Source organism: Palaemon carinicauda, chromosome 40 (genome assembly GCF_036898095.1).
Source record: "Palaemon carinicauda isolate YSFRI2023 chromosome 40, ASM3689809v2, whole genome shotgun sequence".
Lineage (NCBI taxonomy): Eukaryota > Metazoa > Arthropoda > Malacostraca > Decapoda > Palaemonidae > Palaemon > Palaemon carinicauda.
Window position 1 is genome coordinate 32474400 of NC_090764.1, and position 17500 is coordinate 32491899.

Genomic DNA, 17500 nt, shown 5'->3' on the forward strand with positions numbered 1-17500 from the left:
ATATGTCAACCTGCTCTAGAGACGAGCATTTGCACCAGCTTAGAACTTTGCAAAGTTCCAATGATTCAACTATTTGGTTGAAAGGAAGGTCATCCCTCAAATTTGTTGCAACCGGAATGAATCTTTCAGAATACTGTAGTACTGATCCTCATGAAAGTAAAGACAAGCCTTAAAACTAACAACAGGCTCATTCCCTTTATACAACCGTAACCTATGCACATAGTGAAGCTACCTTGAAAATTAATGCTATTCCAATCGGCTAGATTTTATTTTTATCTTGCAAAAGAAGAGAACATCCGGGATAGCCAGCTCAGTGTTAATTATTAACAAAATTGAACCACGATTATGCGTTTCAATCAAAGGTCTAACGTTCCTTGTTTTAATGTTTTAACCCAGAGTCAGTCAATGTAGGTCCAGACAATATTCAGAATTAAGCGTAGCATCATTTATGACTTGCTTACAGCCTGACTCGGAAGCAAAGTCCAACTCTCCTTAATCTTAGCAATCAAGGGGATAAATGAAATTCAACCAATCCCTTTAGTGAGCTTTGAAATTAAAGAAAAACACAAAAGAAGGCTTTATATTAGATTCTTTTATCTTAGCCGATATGGTATGAAAACAATATAAAAGTTTCATATTGTAATAAAAATAGTATTGTCTAAAGCTTTATTGTGCTGGGTGAATGGGCAACGCAAGATGTTCTGCCTGCAAGAAACCTTCGTGACAGGAATTTCTTGGTTTCCACATTCATAGTAGGATTTATGAGAAACGTTTAAAAAATCAAGAGTTTCCTGAAATCTTTAAGAAAACAAAGTTCCTCAACATAAAGAATTAGGATCTAGTCTGGAAGAAACTTCAATGTCTCTAATATAGACATGGGGTTCACCAAAGTTATGATAATTTTAACGAAAATAGCACAACCTCAGTTGAACTGATCCGGGATATTACTCCTTTTCTTAAACACCAAGAACACAAAAATAATATAAACACGACTATATACCGAATATATGAAAACATTTGTGGTAAAACTGATCAATATGGCAGAGCTGACACAACATACATGGCGCAGTTACCTAAAAGAACAGAATGTAGGACAGTAATGGGGATTTAAATAGGACAGACGAAGATTAGAAAAAATAAACGTCTTTATAAGCCACGGGGCCTGCTTGATCCTTCAATTATTATAAGGAAGACCCTAGCAGGTTTTGTACATGTACAGTAAACACTATCATAGAATTTCCAGTTTGGTGACAATGCCTCTCCTAAAGAATACAAGATTGATATTTAGGTCTATTATTACATTATGAAATAGAGCTGTGGAGAATTGTAAAAATATAATATTCTTCCTTAACTACTACTACTACTACTACTACTACGAGAGAGAGAGAGAGAGAGAGAGAGAGAGAGAGATGCACTTACACGCGCATATATATATATATACACACACACACACACGCACACACACACATATATATATACATATATATATATACTGTATATACATATATATATATATATATATATATATATATATATATCTATCTATCTATCTATCTATCCATCTATCTCTCTATCTATATATATATATATATATATATATATATATATATATATATATATATATATATATATATATTTGTGTGTGTACAATATATAAGCTTACGTGTGTGTTAAAGACGACGTTTTCGTATTCCTGACTATAAGAGTAGAGTGAAAGCTAGAAATGGGGAGGAAGGCAATTTGAGATCGAGGCCTGATAAGCAGGACAAGGACAGAATCTCTATGGATAAGAGTAGAAAGACAGGAAAATGGTGGAAGCGAGCTTTGATGACATCAAGAGGATTAAATCCTTAAGATAACTAAGATCATATGTAACAGAAGGTAGAGCTATGGATAGGTTGAAGAATGTCAACAAGAATCTTGCACTACAAAAGGATTTACGCGAAAGTTGAAGGAAAGTTCTTTTAAAATGGAGTTAGACCAGCAATGGATTACGTGGCCGAGACATGAACGATAAATATGGTTCAGGAACAGAAAACTCAAGTTTTAGAAATGGAGATGTTGAGATGAATATGAGGTGTGAGGTCACAAGAGGTGATAGGGCCAGAAACAATTCTATTGAAGGGACGGTCAAAGAAGTGGAAGTATCGAAGGCTCCTCAGGAAAGAAGAATACAGTGCTTCGGTTATATTATGGAACCGAAGAGTGCCATGTTTGTAAAAGGGTCATAAACATGGAGGTGGATGGAGGGAGAAGAAAGGGAAGGCCAAAGTTCAGATGGAGAGAGGAAAGAGCAAAAGACGTGGGAGAAAGGACGGGAGGAGCAATACGCGCAGGATATTTTCCCAATGAAGATTTTTACTCAGGGATATTTTCCTTTTTTTTTTTTTTTTTTTTTTTTTTGAGAGCGTCTCATATCATCCCATTTTTCAATTAATACTCCAAGTACTAAGCATGCAAAACACTTAAACTTTACTAGTCAGTCGACGATGGTACAGTATATATAACATATTACTCCGTCAATGTACAATGTACGTACATATATACAAGCATAAACACACACACACACAAATGTTCCTCTTTGACAACCATTCTACTGTTTTTCCCTATTTTTTTACCAACCATTCAACAAAGGATCCAATGCGTATAAAATCATAAATGAGTAATATAATTATTAAACTACATTTTTGTTTTCTATCAGTCACAAAATATATCGATTTCTGTTACTTATGCTGTTACTTTCTGGATGCAATCTGCCTTCAAAATTCCCATCTAATAAATTTTCTTATGACTAAGTACCATACATTTGTCAAAATGCATTCAATAATCTAATTTACAACGTTGTCTATGTAAAGATCTTTTGACCAAGTATTCTCCACCCGCCTTAACACACCAAATTAAGTGACTATCATTTGTATCTTCCACCTCAGCACTGTGAATCGAATCTATTTTAAAGGGCTCTGAAAAGTGTGACAACCAATTTAAATTTATACCAATTGTAAATGCTTATGTCAAAACCCTTTTGAATCTTTCACTGGATGTTCTAACAGGTACTTCTGTTTATCAATTTGTAACCATAAAGGTACTACACTTCAGAACATCCGTTCAGCGACCCCACCATTGATTTTTTTATTTTTTTAAAATTCTTACTTAAACAGCTTTTAGCTTTTCACTTTATATTGAATCTGTCCCAGAAGGTTGTACTTGGTGGTTTTGAATATAGAGGTCAATGCACCCACCAATTTCCTTGATTATCATAATGGTTTTCATTACAAAATGTTTCTGTATTTTGATTAATGATTCTTTTCATTCGATGACTGAATCCTTCATCTGACAAAGTTTGGGAAGCGACGTAAGATTGCCTGTTTAGAACTCAGCCCCATTAAGTTTCTTGATTACAGTTACATACTGCTGTAGTATACCATTCTATGTCCATTGTTCTCTAGTCTTGGATAGTGCCATAGCCTCTGTACCTATGTTACACTGTCTTGGGTTAGAGTTCTCTTGCTTGAGAATACACCCGGGCACATTATTCTATCTAATTTCTCTTCCTCTTGTTTTGATAAAGTATTTATGGTATATATAGGAAATATTTACTTTAATGTTGTTACTGTTCTTAAATATTTTATTTTTCCTTGTTTCCTTTCTTCGCTGGGCTATTTTCCCTGTTGGGGCCTCTGGGCTTATAGAATCCTGCTTTTCCAACTAGGGTTGTAGCTTAGCAATTATTAATAATAATAATATGAATTAATAATAATGTAACTCATTGGACATAGAATAATATACAGTGTTAATTATAAAAATCATCTATGTGATTTCATTGGCAATAAAAAAAAAAAATATACCCACATCTACTACCGTGTCGATAGCAGTCTCCCAAAGCCTGGCAACTTGAATGCTCCCCTGATACAAAGTGTTCTCCTCTCATCTATGTCCATTATCCCTAGCTCCTATAACCGTATTTTGCGGAAAGAATCAACTCGTTTTGTGCCACCCTCCCCGCCCCCCCCCCCCCCCCCCCACACACACAAAAGAGCAAAAAACGCAGCAAACATGTAGCTCAGAATACCTTCGATTTTCCAATTGCATTATTGGAATCATGCACATTAGGAATAGTCATTTATGGTATCTGTTAAAGCAGAGCATTATACACTTTGACATTCAAAAGCTTCGAAAGCTTGGTCCACAATTTACTATCTTACTATCTTTTAGATATCTAAATGGTAAACAAACACTATTCGTACGTAGAGACATTATGCCTAAGTATCTACAAATATATATTACCTAAAAAGTATAAAATTACTTGGCTCATAATTTTCAGTTAATGGATTATAAAATTAAATCATCTAAAATTTTCATTTCCTGATACAAAAAAAAAAAAAAATGCTTTTAAAGTGTCCTGCCTTGTTGCATAGTATATAACAGATTCTATCACAGCATCACTCCATTTCCGCCATTACGAAAATTGGATATCGACCCTCAAGCGGCCTTCTCTTGTTTTGGTTATGGGTTTGTGGCTCACTCTCCTTCAAAAGAAAAAAAAATATTCTTTCTTGAGCAAAAATATTTCAGAATACAGAAAAACGGGAAGCAAAAATATTTTGGTTGCTTCTCATGATGGGATTCGTTACGGATACACTCTTTCTCTATGTTTCGGGTCCAACTATGCCAGAAAAAAAAAGTAATAAAAAAAAGAAAAAAGAAAAAAAATGATAGACATAAGGAGAATCCCCTGTAGTGTTTCTGGCCAGAAACCTATTTCCTTTTAATTTCTCAAATTTCCATGGAGGCTAATTCTACATTTGAAAGTTTCCAGTTCCTTGATAACAAAAACACAAGCATAAACGTACGACATCAATATATATATATATATATATATATATATATATATATATATATATATATATATATATATATATATATATATATACATATATTTATATATATATATATATATATATATATATATATATATATATATATATATATATATACATTATATAATTTCTAAAGAAATAGAGATTCATATTTTAAGGAAAAGGTTCAAGTTTACATTCTTGTTTTCACTTATCAGTCTATGTGTCTGTTGGTTTGTTAGTTTGATAGCAAGACTGCAAAACAAAACGTTGTATAATACATAAACTGGTTTTTCCTTCTTTCCTACACCTATTATCTATGGGACAGTAACAGTTAAAATTCAGTTCAATATTTTTCATTGAGGCAAATTTTTCTTTTTGAAAGTTACTAACGCTTAAAAACTACATATCCATGATCGTTCGAGACATTAACATATACAATGATTATCTAAATCGTACAGATTCTGACATTAAAGCAAAATGATTAAGTCTATAGACTTAGATTTACTTGTTAGTCTACAGAGCAAAAAGTGCATAATCCATAAATTAACAGTTAAGATTTAACTAAATATACCTTTATGCTTCTGGAACCTTTAAGCTAATACAATGAAAGAGTTGATATTTACAATTATTAAAATATAGTTTTCCTACAACATTATGTTGACGTCTCACCATAGAAATGAATCTTACTGGTAATCTTATTAGTGCAAAAGTCATTTCATCAAATCACATTTGGATGTTGTTACAAAATCCAATGTCTCGGCAAGTGTATTTGAAGCAATTATTTCAGTCAACGCAACACGTTAAACATTCTAACATTCATGATAACCATTTCTGCATTTTCCGTTTTAGATATTCTTTCTTAAATAAGAAATGTTTTGAGGATAGTGACAGCAAGAGACTATTGATTGAAAATGAAAATAATCATCATTTGAAGATATGAGTGAAATATATAAAGACAAGTTATTATCAAGCCATCCTGCCATTTATATTTTAGGCGTTCATTCTAGTTTTTATGAAAAAAAAAAATAAAGAGGGATAATAATATATCCTATACTCAAAGCTAATTAAATTCAAAGCAAACGAAGAAATCGACCTAAAACTTTCCACTCAACGAAAAAATTAATATTGTCTCATTTGAACCAAAATTCCAATGAGAAAGATCTTTATTCCAGAGGAAACGGCTGCATTTACGCATACCTAGACAAGGTCACACAAGAGCCCCATAGCAAAGCCGGCCTGCAGCAGGGGAGAGAGCATCATAAAAACATCGAAGGGGAATGACACATAACACTCATCTCTCCTATTGAATCCACTTCTATGAAAAAATGGGCGAAGGGAAAAATAAAATTGGATCTTGAATTTTGAAAGGGGAGCACGGCTGCTGGAGGCCCGGATAGGGGCAATTGCTGGCGGGATGTTGAGAGAGAGAGAGAGAGAGAGAGAGAGAGAGAGAGAGAGAGAGAGAGAGAGAGGATAGGGTGAGGGTGTCAGGTCGCAATGGAATGGTGGGAATTCAAGAACGGAATAAAAGTGTGACATTGACATTCCCATTTTATGGACTGGCTTTCATGCGCCATTTCATTTACACTGGATGTATGGAGGAAGGAATTTATGAAGAAATTCTCATCTATCTTGTGAGAAATATAGGATTAATGAGAATGTACTGTACTTTTTATAGACAATTTCAAATAAATTAATTCTTAAGATAGCTGTAATACTTTACTCACGAAATTAGATTTTTAAAAGGTATGAAGCTTAAAACAATGACTGAGGTTGAATTGGCAATACAAATAATGATATTAGTAAAATAAACAAAAACAAGAAAACCACTATATCGTCAATAATACGATTATCCATCACTCTAACCCTCTATCTCTTTGTACTTCTATCTTTACAGGTTTCATCAATACTGTACATTATAAAGAATAGTCATATAAAATTACCTGCAATGCATAGTGTAAAATAATTAACGAAAAAAAGTTATTACTAAGAGTAAAGTAATAAACAATCTAAAACATTCTAACAAATTCTGCAAGACCGCACTATTCTCAAAGTAATGTTGAAACACAACACTTAGTAAACTACCTATATACTTCTGGGTCAAAAGACTTCATGGTAATATACATACATACATGCACAAACGTACATGCACGAGAGAGAGAGAGAGAGAGAGAGAGAGAGAGAGAGAGAGAGAGAGAGAGAGAGAGAGAGAGAGAGAGAGAGAGAGAGAGAGACGTTTCTAGTCCACTGCATGTTAAAGGCCTCATACACGTCTATATTGATGTCTAGAGTCTGGCCAGTTTTATCAACACGCTGGACAATGCGGAATGGTATTGGTGCGAGACTTTAGTCTGATAGTTCACAGCAACCCAACCTAGTATGGGTAACCCTGACTTGTACAGCTTTGCCTGTTACGGTTATACACCAACTCTTTCGCAACGTTAAGGTATCCCCACTCAGAAAGGTATATATGTTACAGGCAAATTGTGTAACTAGGCATTTCACGAAATGCCTAAAGATTTTAGGAATTCCGTGAAATGACTGATTCACTTAGGGATTTCGCGAAATGACTAAAATTTCCAGGCATACGCGAAATTACTGAAATTTGGGAGTTCTGTACCAACCATGTGTCACACAATTGTACATAATTCCTTTTGTATATATTATGCTTGTATCTTCGCTCTTCCCTCGCACTAAAACGTACATGAAAATTCATGTCTGCTTCTTTCCTCTGTAACATTGTCACTTTCTCGAACATGTATTTTCCTGTTGCCTTGAGGTTTTATATATAAAGGAGAGTGTTCCTTAATAAATACTCAGTTGATTGCATCCTGCCTTTGAGTTCACAACCCTCTCTCGGCACCGTCACATTGGTGACCCCGGATGTCGACTCGCTCCCACTGCCTTCCACCCCCACCTCCCTCGCCCCTCTATCGTTGGTACTATGACGGACTCTACTACAGCAGTTGGCGCTTCGGCCGCCCCATTGAAACTTTCACCGTTCGCCAGCGGAGAGGCATTTGCTTGGTTTCAGCGCGCAGAAGTCCAGTTTCGCATCAACGGCGTGACTCGCTCAACCACCAAAGCAGATTTTGTTCTCACGGCGATACCTGAGGACACCTTCCCGGAAATATCCGACTGGCTTTGTGAGCAAGGAGACACGTCAATAGCGTATGACGCCCTCAAAACATACCTTCTGCAGCAGTACTCACCGTCGCCAGCCGCCCTCGTAGCAAAGCTTTTTCAGCTCTCGCAACAACCGTTGGGGGACCAAAGGGCTTCGCTTGCCCTCAGGGAAATGACCAGTATCGCTCGCCTTCAACCTGCCGCAGACGGCTCTCCTCGTGAGGTGAGCCTACTTCGTGCCCTTTGGATACGCCGTTTACCCGGACCTATACGCGCTGCCATACCCGATGTCGATAGTTTACCCATAAAGGTCTTGATGACCAAAGCTGACGCCCTTATGGACAGCCACTTCATAACCTTCAAAACCTCCATCAACGCCTCCACTCGTGACGAAGAGGACACCTATTCAACTTCAACCGAAGCTGACGTGAATGCCGTAGGACATACACGCCTATGAATGCCGTATGACATACACGCCTATGAACGCCGTAGGCCTATGAATGCCGTAGGACACACGCCTATGAATGCCGTAGGCCTATGAATGCCGTAGGACACACTCGCCTATGAATGCCGTAGGACACACGCCTATGAATGCCGTAGGACACACTCGCCTACCCCGTGACGAGCCGGAGCGGCAACACAGCCACCCATCATCCACCACTCGCTCGTACCCCAACCAACGACTTCTACAGCCACTCACTGCCGCTAATCGGCGCAGTTTTTACTACTACCTCTCCAGATTCAGGCCACCTATTTAACATGTTCAGTATGCCATTTTTAGAGGGGGAGCCATGTACCAACCAAGTGTCACACAATTGTACATAATTCCTTTTGTATATATTATGCTTGTATCTTCGCTCTTCCGTCGCACTAAAACGAACGTGAAAATTCATGTCTGCTTCTTTCCTCTGTAACATTGACACTTTCTCGAACATGTATTTTCCTGTTGCCTTGAGGTTTTGTATATAAAGGAGAGTGTTCCTTAATAAATACTCAGTTGATTGCATCCTGCCTTTGAGTTCACAACCCTCTCTCGGCACCGTCACAGTTCTTAATACACACTTTGCCTGATAGAATTCCGGCAAACTGTGTAATTCTGTTTTTTTTTTTTTCTGGCAAACAGTAATTTTATGTTTATTAAGTTTATATAATGTTAGCACGGATTTTTATTTACCAAAAAAGGGTTTTCAAATATAAATTTTCTTTATTTCTGTATATCTGTTAAACATTTTCATATTATTCCATATATTTCATTTTCATATAATTTGTAGCTAGAGTTGTTTCAAGCACAAGTGTTGAATTTAAATTTAACTACCATTTTGTTTGAAATGGCCTCTTTCTTTGATATCTTTCAACTGTGTGAGCAGGTAATCTGATTTCTTTTAACTATATGCGCAGGTAACTTCCTGTAGGTTCATTCTGACTTTGAATGTAGAAGTGATTTTATAGTGCTGATTAATTCACTGGCAGAATTAAACATTTCTCAAAATTGGTATATTGATAGACTTCAAAATGGCAAATGACTTTGAAACTAAGTTTAGGAATGAGTTCTTTCAAAAGTATGATAAACGTGAAAAAAATACTTGTTGCCTAGAGATGTGCATTATTCAACAATTCAAGAGTTGATGCTTGCCTCACAGGATTGGTCCTTAGGCCTTCGTTTTGTTCAGAACCAGAAGAGCTCATCATACCATTCAGGGATCAAGAGTACCCCATACGCTGCTTTGCTTGGAGAGGATCCACATGTTACACTTGCTTCCACTAGCTTGCCTCAGGAGGTCATCGACCGCTTAGACACAGGAGTTGATCTTGTAACACTAATAGCCCAGTCTTCTACTGATCCACCTGAAGAGCCACTCCAGGGATCTGAGCCAGTCATCATCTCCACTCAATACCACAGGCCCTTGATGAGCCAGTCACCATCTATGCCAAGCCACCCCAGAACCTTGATGAGCCAGTCACCACCTTCACTCAGCTACCCCATGTCCTTGATGAGCCTATCACCATCTCCAACACTCCAGTACTAGACTTTCCAACCTTCGTACTTGCGTCATCCCTGCCAGCCCAATTCTATACTTGCCCTCTACCACTCAGTCCAGCACCTCGTATTGCATTACGACACCAATAAATTTCCAAGAACTGCAAGAGGGCCAGAGAGGCTCAAGTATGCCAAGCAGAACGTATGGTCAAACGTAGTGGGATCGACCCTTAAAATCCGGTGAAATAAGGGAAAAGGTCGCTGTGCCAGTTCCACTTGCTGACAGTTGACGGGGGATCCAAGAAATCTTCTTGGAATCATCATGTACAGAAATGAAAATGACTTATACACTACAGGGGTAAAGGCGGGGATACTTACGACTTAATTCACTAGAATTAAATTCAACTTGAGCCCCCAACAATTGTTGAGTGTTGATGAAATCAACCAAGATCAGCAATTATCTATTCGTGAGGCCCTGAAGATAGTCCATTTTGGTGGGCAGGGAATCCTACATTGCAGTTGTGCAAGATTAAGTTAGAAAAAAGTGCAGTATCAACAGGTGTCAATGTTATAAAGCTAAACTGAAGTGTAACAGCCGTTGTCATAACAGCCTTTCCTGTTGCAATAAATAGGGAGTATATTGAGAAGTTGTGTAAAAGTACTTTTGCATTACAAGAAAACATAAATCGCTACCGATTTACCCTCAGCATATGCAATATACCAGCAAATATAGACTATTAAGCTAGAACTTTTATGAACCAGACATTTCACGAAATCCATGGGCTATAAAACAAGTAATTTCGTGTAATGCCTGGAAATCTTAGTCATTTCGGGAAATCCTTAGGTGAATCAGTCATTTCGCGAAATGCCTAAATTACTTGGTCATTTCGTGAAATGCCTGGTTACACAGTTTGCCTGTAACATATATATGTGTATATATATATATATATATATATATATATATGTATATATATATATGTATATATATATATATATATATATATACATATATATATATATATATATATATATATATATCTATACATATACATATATATATATATATATATATATATATATATATATATATATACATATATATATATATATATATATATATATATATGTATGTATAGCTATATATATATATATATATATATATATATATATATATATATATATATATATATATACATATATATATATATATATATATATATATATATATCTATACATATACATATATATATATATATATATATATATATATATATATGTATGTATAGCTATATATATATATATATATATATATATATATATATATATATATATATGTGTGTGTGTGTGTGTGTGTGCGCGCGCGTCTGTGATGTATAGGAATATTAATTAAGATCTTGTTCCTATTTCTTATTATAACTTTTGAATACCATCTTCGTGCATCTTATATCAACTTATCCTATAAATATTGATAAATAACTTTTTGAGTAATCCGTAGTAACTTGTATCTAAACACCATTCATGATTCCATTTAATATCATAACGTTAGATGTTTCTAATTGTCTTTAATTCACCTCTAATGGTACACCATTTGGCTTCAAGTTCTCGACAATCAATATTTAAGTAAATAAGCAATATATTCTTAAGAGATGGTATCTTCTAGTAGCTTTCTTTGGTGTAGGTTGTGATAATTTTTTTTTTCGGAATATATTTTGATTCTAGCTAATTCTGGAAAGTGGAAAAATACATAAGCTAGCGAAGTTACAGCATATTGTACATTCAAAATATCTAACTGAATATCAAAAGTCCCCTTTTATGGAAACTACCTAGAATAATCCATATTTTTCTAGGTGACTCTTTTGCCTGTTTGTCTGATATCCCTATTTCCTGGAATTGAAGGGTATAGTTCCCAAACTCCCAATCTACGAAATTCTTCAGATCTACTCATCCTTCTGGACTTTTAAAGTAAGGTATTTTTTGTTCTAATCATCATACACTTGATACTGTATGGCATTTTACCCATTACATGTTAACAAAGTGCGGTTAAGATATTATAAATATCGTGCTTTAAAACAACTCTTTTACTCGTTTCTGATGCACATGACTTTATTGCAGAAAGAAGTATTTACTAAAACATCAATAATAAACTTCCACTCTTTTTAGCAATTAACGATTGTTTGTACATCTTGTCTATAAATAATAAAATCGCTTCCTATCTAATGCTTTAATAACCAGTACCTTCACTTCAAAAGCCTCTGCAGTTCAAATTTTTCTTTGAAAAAAAAAAAAAAAAAAAAAAAAAAAACATATAAGCAATTTTCGTTACTATGCCTTACTCATTTACATCCCAATAATAAGAGCATTTGTTTAGTAGCATTTTCGACTATTCGCTATTCTACGTCAAATAAACACTGTCTATGCTATGCATTTGAATTTGCAATGCATAACAGAGTAATATTTTGTAGGAACAAAATGAAATGTTTATCAAAATATATATGCATTAAGAAAAATATATACACTCACATATATGCCACGAAAATACATATGATTTAGCTGAATAACAGCTTGTTATTCTGCACATTCATTAATCATGAATGAAGGTGCATTGATGCATATCATTTTTGGGGAAACTGCTACGGGAATACAGAAAGGGATGGCGTATGACACCATGTATTTACATGAATTAATTTCTTTAACAAAAATAGAAGGGGGATATAATGAGATTGTATCCTGAATTTTGTAAAGGGTGAACTGCGGGTGGAAACGTTATAAATACAAACGTATGCAAACTACTGAAGGGGGATCCATGTGACAATGGAATGATGGAATTTCCGATATGAGTGTAAAGCTTCAGTTAACCTTTATGATTACGTTAATGAATTGGGGGAGGGGGTTAAAACATATAAATTTATGACTCTAAATATTTAAATGAGTGATTAAACCACTGATATGTAATAATTCATTTATAGGGGTACTCGTCAAGGGCATCAACAAGGAAAATATTCCCAAAGCGTATAATTAAATAGTGTTTTATTCCAATTAATATTCTAAAAGTACAATAAACTGTTTCCCTGCACTGGTGATAATAATAATAATAATAATAATAATAATAATAATAATAATAATAATAATAATAATAATCGATCTCCTGATCTTCAAAAACTTATCTTGTTATATAGATTAAAGAGTTAAATGAAAAATAAATACGCTGCTCAAAAATTAGAAATATACTAAGCATTAACCTCACCGTTGTTAAAAGAATGTCTGGACGTAAGGGAAAAACAGTTGAATTTGGCGTAAAAACAATATTAATAACACCAGGCTCATACATTATCGTGGATATTGGTGCATATGTTTTCGAGGTGCATTTTATACTTTTCTTTACCATTTTAGATAATATTGAAGTTATTTTCCATCTGCCATACGTATTCTCCTTTCAGGGAGACAACGCAAAAATGCTTCTCCAATCCGGTTTTCAGCAAGTATTCTAGAAATAAAGTTACTATGGTCACCCATCCAATCCCTGACTAAGCTCAACGTCGTTTGAACTTCGTCAATCAAACAATACGGAATTTATAGCTTCACACACTATCCTTCATATCCTAAGAATTCTAAGATGGCTATCGAAACAATGTTAGGCCCTCTTTATTCCTATGCCCTGAGACATCTAAATTTCCACTTAGAAAAAAATTACTTGTTTTCGAGCATTCTTTCTGCATGACTAAACCGCCTGCAAAATGTCTGATTCATCATTTCACCTTTACATATTTCCACTTTCGTACCACCATCTATATTTACTCTTAAATAGTCGCATGAGTCAACCATTTTCCATTGTTTCAGTTACCATGTCAACGTTCATTGCCCTACCTTCCTGGTTCTCATTTAACCTATCAACATTACTTTTCTCATATCTAATCTCAACTTCCTTCTATGCTAACACTTTCAAACTATTTTACGAAATTAAAGATGAAACAAAGCAATTCATAAAAAGGGCTAGGTTAAGTAAAATTTTTAAATCCAATCACGCAAAATTGCATATAAAAATCAGGCTATATATCACTTTAGTGATATATACTAAATTCTGCAGTTGCTCTCCACTATTCTGAATTAGCACTGCAACATATATAAAAAGTCTTTCTATACTCCACTCCATGCACAATTCATTTTCTTAGCCTATAATTTCTCCCTTGTATGACTGTCCATTCTCTCATTTTTTACATCACTAAATCCATAACATGTTCAGCTTGAGAAGTCAAGGAGAAAAATAACCACACCATTGTCTAAGAACCATTCTAACTCTAAAGCAGTCAATTTCCTGCCCACCTATTCTAACACATATTCGCTTTCACCCTAAACCCATTTTATTGCTTTCAACAGAAACAGAAACAATATATTAAGAAATTATGGTTTAATTCCATTTGCTTTATTTGCAGCAAGATATCGGAAGTCACGGATGGGATATAACGTCGATTCCTTCCATTCCTTAGAAAATTTAGGGCTAATTTAAAAACAATTTCTTCAACAATAAGACGGAGAATAGTTATCATTTGAGAAATTTTAAACTGATGCTGTTTAATTTATACTGGACAATAACTAAAATGAACGACTAAATACGGAGAGATATGATAAGATTTTATATACTCAGTGATGAAAATTATACGAAGCAAATGCATGCCATAAAGTAGGAGCATATGAAAAATAAAGATTGCTTGTATAAAACAGTACAGGCTTAACATGTTACATAAACGACAAAATGTAATCAAGTATTATATTAAAGCGTAAGATCTAAAAATGGTAGTACACGTCATATTTTTAGAGTTGATAAACACCTTCATTGACACAGTTAATTTTTCTGTCTGAGCTTGGAAAGAAACGTGGGAGACTAGAGTGAAAATCATAGTTATTGATAAGTTTATTAAATTAACAAAATACCGCGGAATTGTTATACCTAGCCTTTATAAATTCAAATGAATATAGCAAGCTAATTTCTTTTGAGTGTGAGGAATAATCAAAATATCTTACCTGAATAGGAATTGTTCATACAAACATTCACAATTAGAGGGCTAATAGGAGAGTAACAGTCGTTTTAAAAATATATATATAAAAAATAATTGCAATTCTATATATGATTGCTGTTAATAAGGGGCATAGTCAAAATGTTGGAGGCAATGGCTGCATATAAGTCTAATAAAAAAGGGTGCATCATAAAATACACTCCGCTTAAAGAATATCTGCAGCAAAAAATAACAGGCTTAAACGATTGCAACCGGTGTTGCAGATGAGTACATGGACAGTGCCACGGAAACTGCAGAGGATGTTGAGTGACAATATAATTAAAGGAATTCTACAGTAGTATAGTGATAATATCAGCATAGACAATTAAAATAATTTTTATTTTTGTGAATGACATACTACAGCGCAGAAGAAATTAGGGACATGAAAAAAAATGGCAGTCGTTTTTTTTTTTTATTTAAATGGCTTTTCACCGATTGAATTGTCCTTTATCATCATTACAATTATAATTTTCATTTACATTTTGGTACATTTGTTTTCAAAATTATATAATGAGAATAATTGTTATATTCTTCAGAGGCACTGATCCAAGTTTGTTTCTGATTTCTTCCGGAATATTCATTTAAATACTTACACATATGCATTTATATGCATATAAATATATTCATGTGTGTGCATTCATGTATTTTTATACCTACCTACCTACATACATACATACATGTACACACACAAACACACACATACACACATATATAGTATATATATATATATATATATATATATATATATATATATATATATCTATATATATATATATATATATATATATATATATACTTATATATACAGTATGTGTTGTTTCAAATATGGAATAATATAACTTGACAAATGGTTTGAGTGGAAGGCAAAAGAAAAAAAAAGAAAAAAAATGAAAAAAAGTGATTAGCACCATTAACAAAACCCCATAAAGCATGTCATAAGTAGTATGAAAAATCTAATTACTCCGAAAACTTCTTTTGTGGAGAAAACCTTTCATCATAAATCATATAGGCATAAAATGTCATGTAATTATTAGGGAGTTGTTACAATCCAGAAATGTATCATTGCATGTCTGAGGGGGTTACTTTCAGAAAAGCGTGAATGCTATTTTGAGACGAACCAGTACTGTTTCAATATTTGTGTAACACCATCTCGCTGATTAGACGTCAGTATATTTCCTATACAACAAAAATGTTGTGAACGATTCGTTCAGTGTTGGAATGATTGTAACAAATCTTGATATTTATATTATGAGGTATTTTCATCAGAAGAGCTAATATTCGATATTGATAATAAGTAATAATCTTTTTTACTTATAGAGTACATAAATATATCGAAATTAGAAATGCAAAAAAATTTTGCCCTGTAGTCATGCTTTATAGATTTCATTCTCTACAAAATCCTCTACAAATAATTATTTCTAACAAAAAATATTTAAGTAATAAATATCACAACAAATTATTCAGGTACGGTAACATCGTACACCTCCACCATCAACATCATGAGAACCTTATTATTGCTAATTAATAAAAGCAATAATATTGAACGTGACTATTCTTAATTAATTAATTAATGCTATAATGATGTTTTTATCAAAACGGGAAAAGGTGCTTTCTTCATTTAAGGGCAGTTATTATTTGCTGATTTAAATACACTTCTATGTAAATTGTTTGTGAAGCATTAATTCAACGCAATTTATAAGGTCAATTAATATATAGGTTTTCCATTTAACATTACTTACAGAGTGTTTAACTTGTAAGTATAAAAAACATAAGTACTCGTGATTTATCTATCACTTTAATCAACTAAAAATGTGATAAACCTCAGGGAAATACATAGTTTTATTTATTTATTTATTCATATATACATATATATATATATATATATATATATATATATATATATATATATATATATATATATATACGGTCTATGATTCCTCAACGTGGTATTTTTGGCATGTACGTTATGGCATTGGGCTATCTATCATGTTTTATAAAAAAAAAATTGCATTAGACTCTTTTCCTTATTATTATATGTGTTATTTGGTAATGGAGTATTTGGCCATTTCATCATTATGTTTTACTGAAAGTAATTGACTTTTTAAAAGGGTCTCTCTACACCAGTCTTCCTAATGATCGGCATAGATCTATGAAATTGTCAAAAAATAACATAAATATAAATTATATATATTCTAAAAATCATTAAAATCTAGTGGAGTTATTACAGAAATATCATTTAATTACTAAAATATAAATCAACACATTTAATTCAATTCTTAATTATGAGCTAAGCCTCACAGGTATCCGAGCGGTGTTCTTGCTCCTTTTTTGGATACTATTCTTCGTATTTTTTTTTCTGCTCTTAGATATTTTTTCAGGCTTTGAATGTGGTGAATGGCTAGCTACTAAATGCATATCCTCATTTCATCATTCTCTCATTTCAGTTAATGGCTGCCTTTGCGTGGTTTTTTTGTATTGTCTTATTG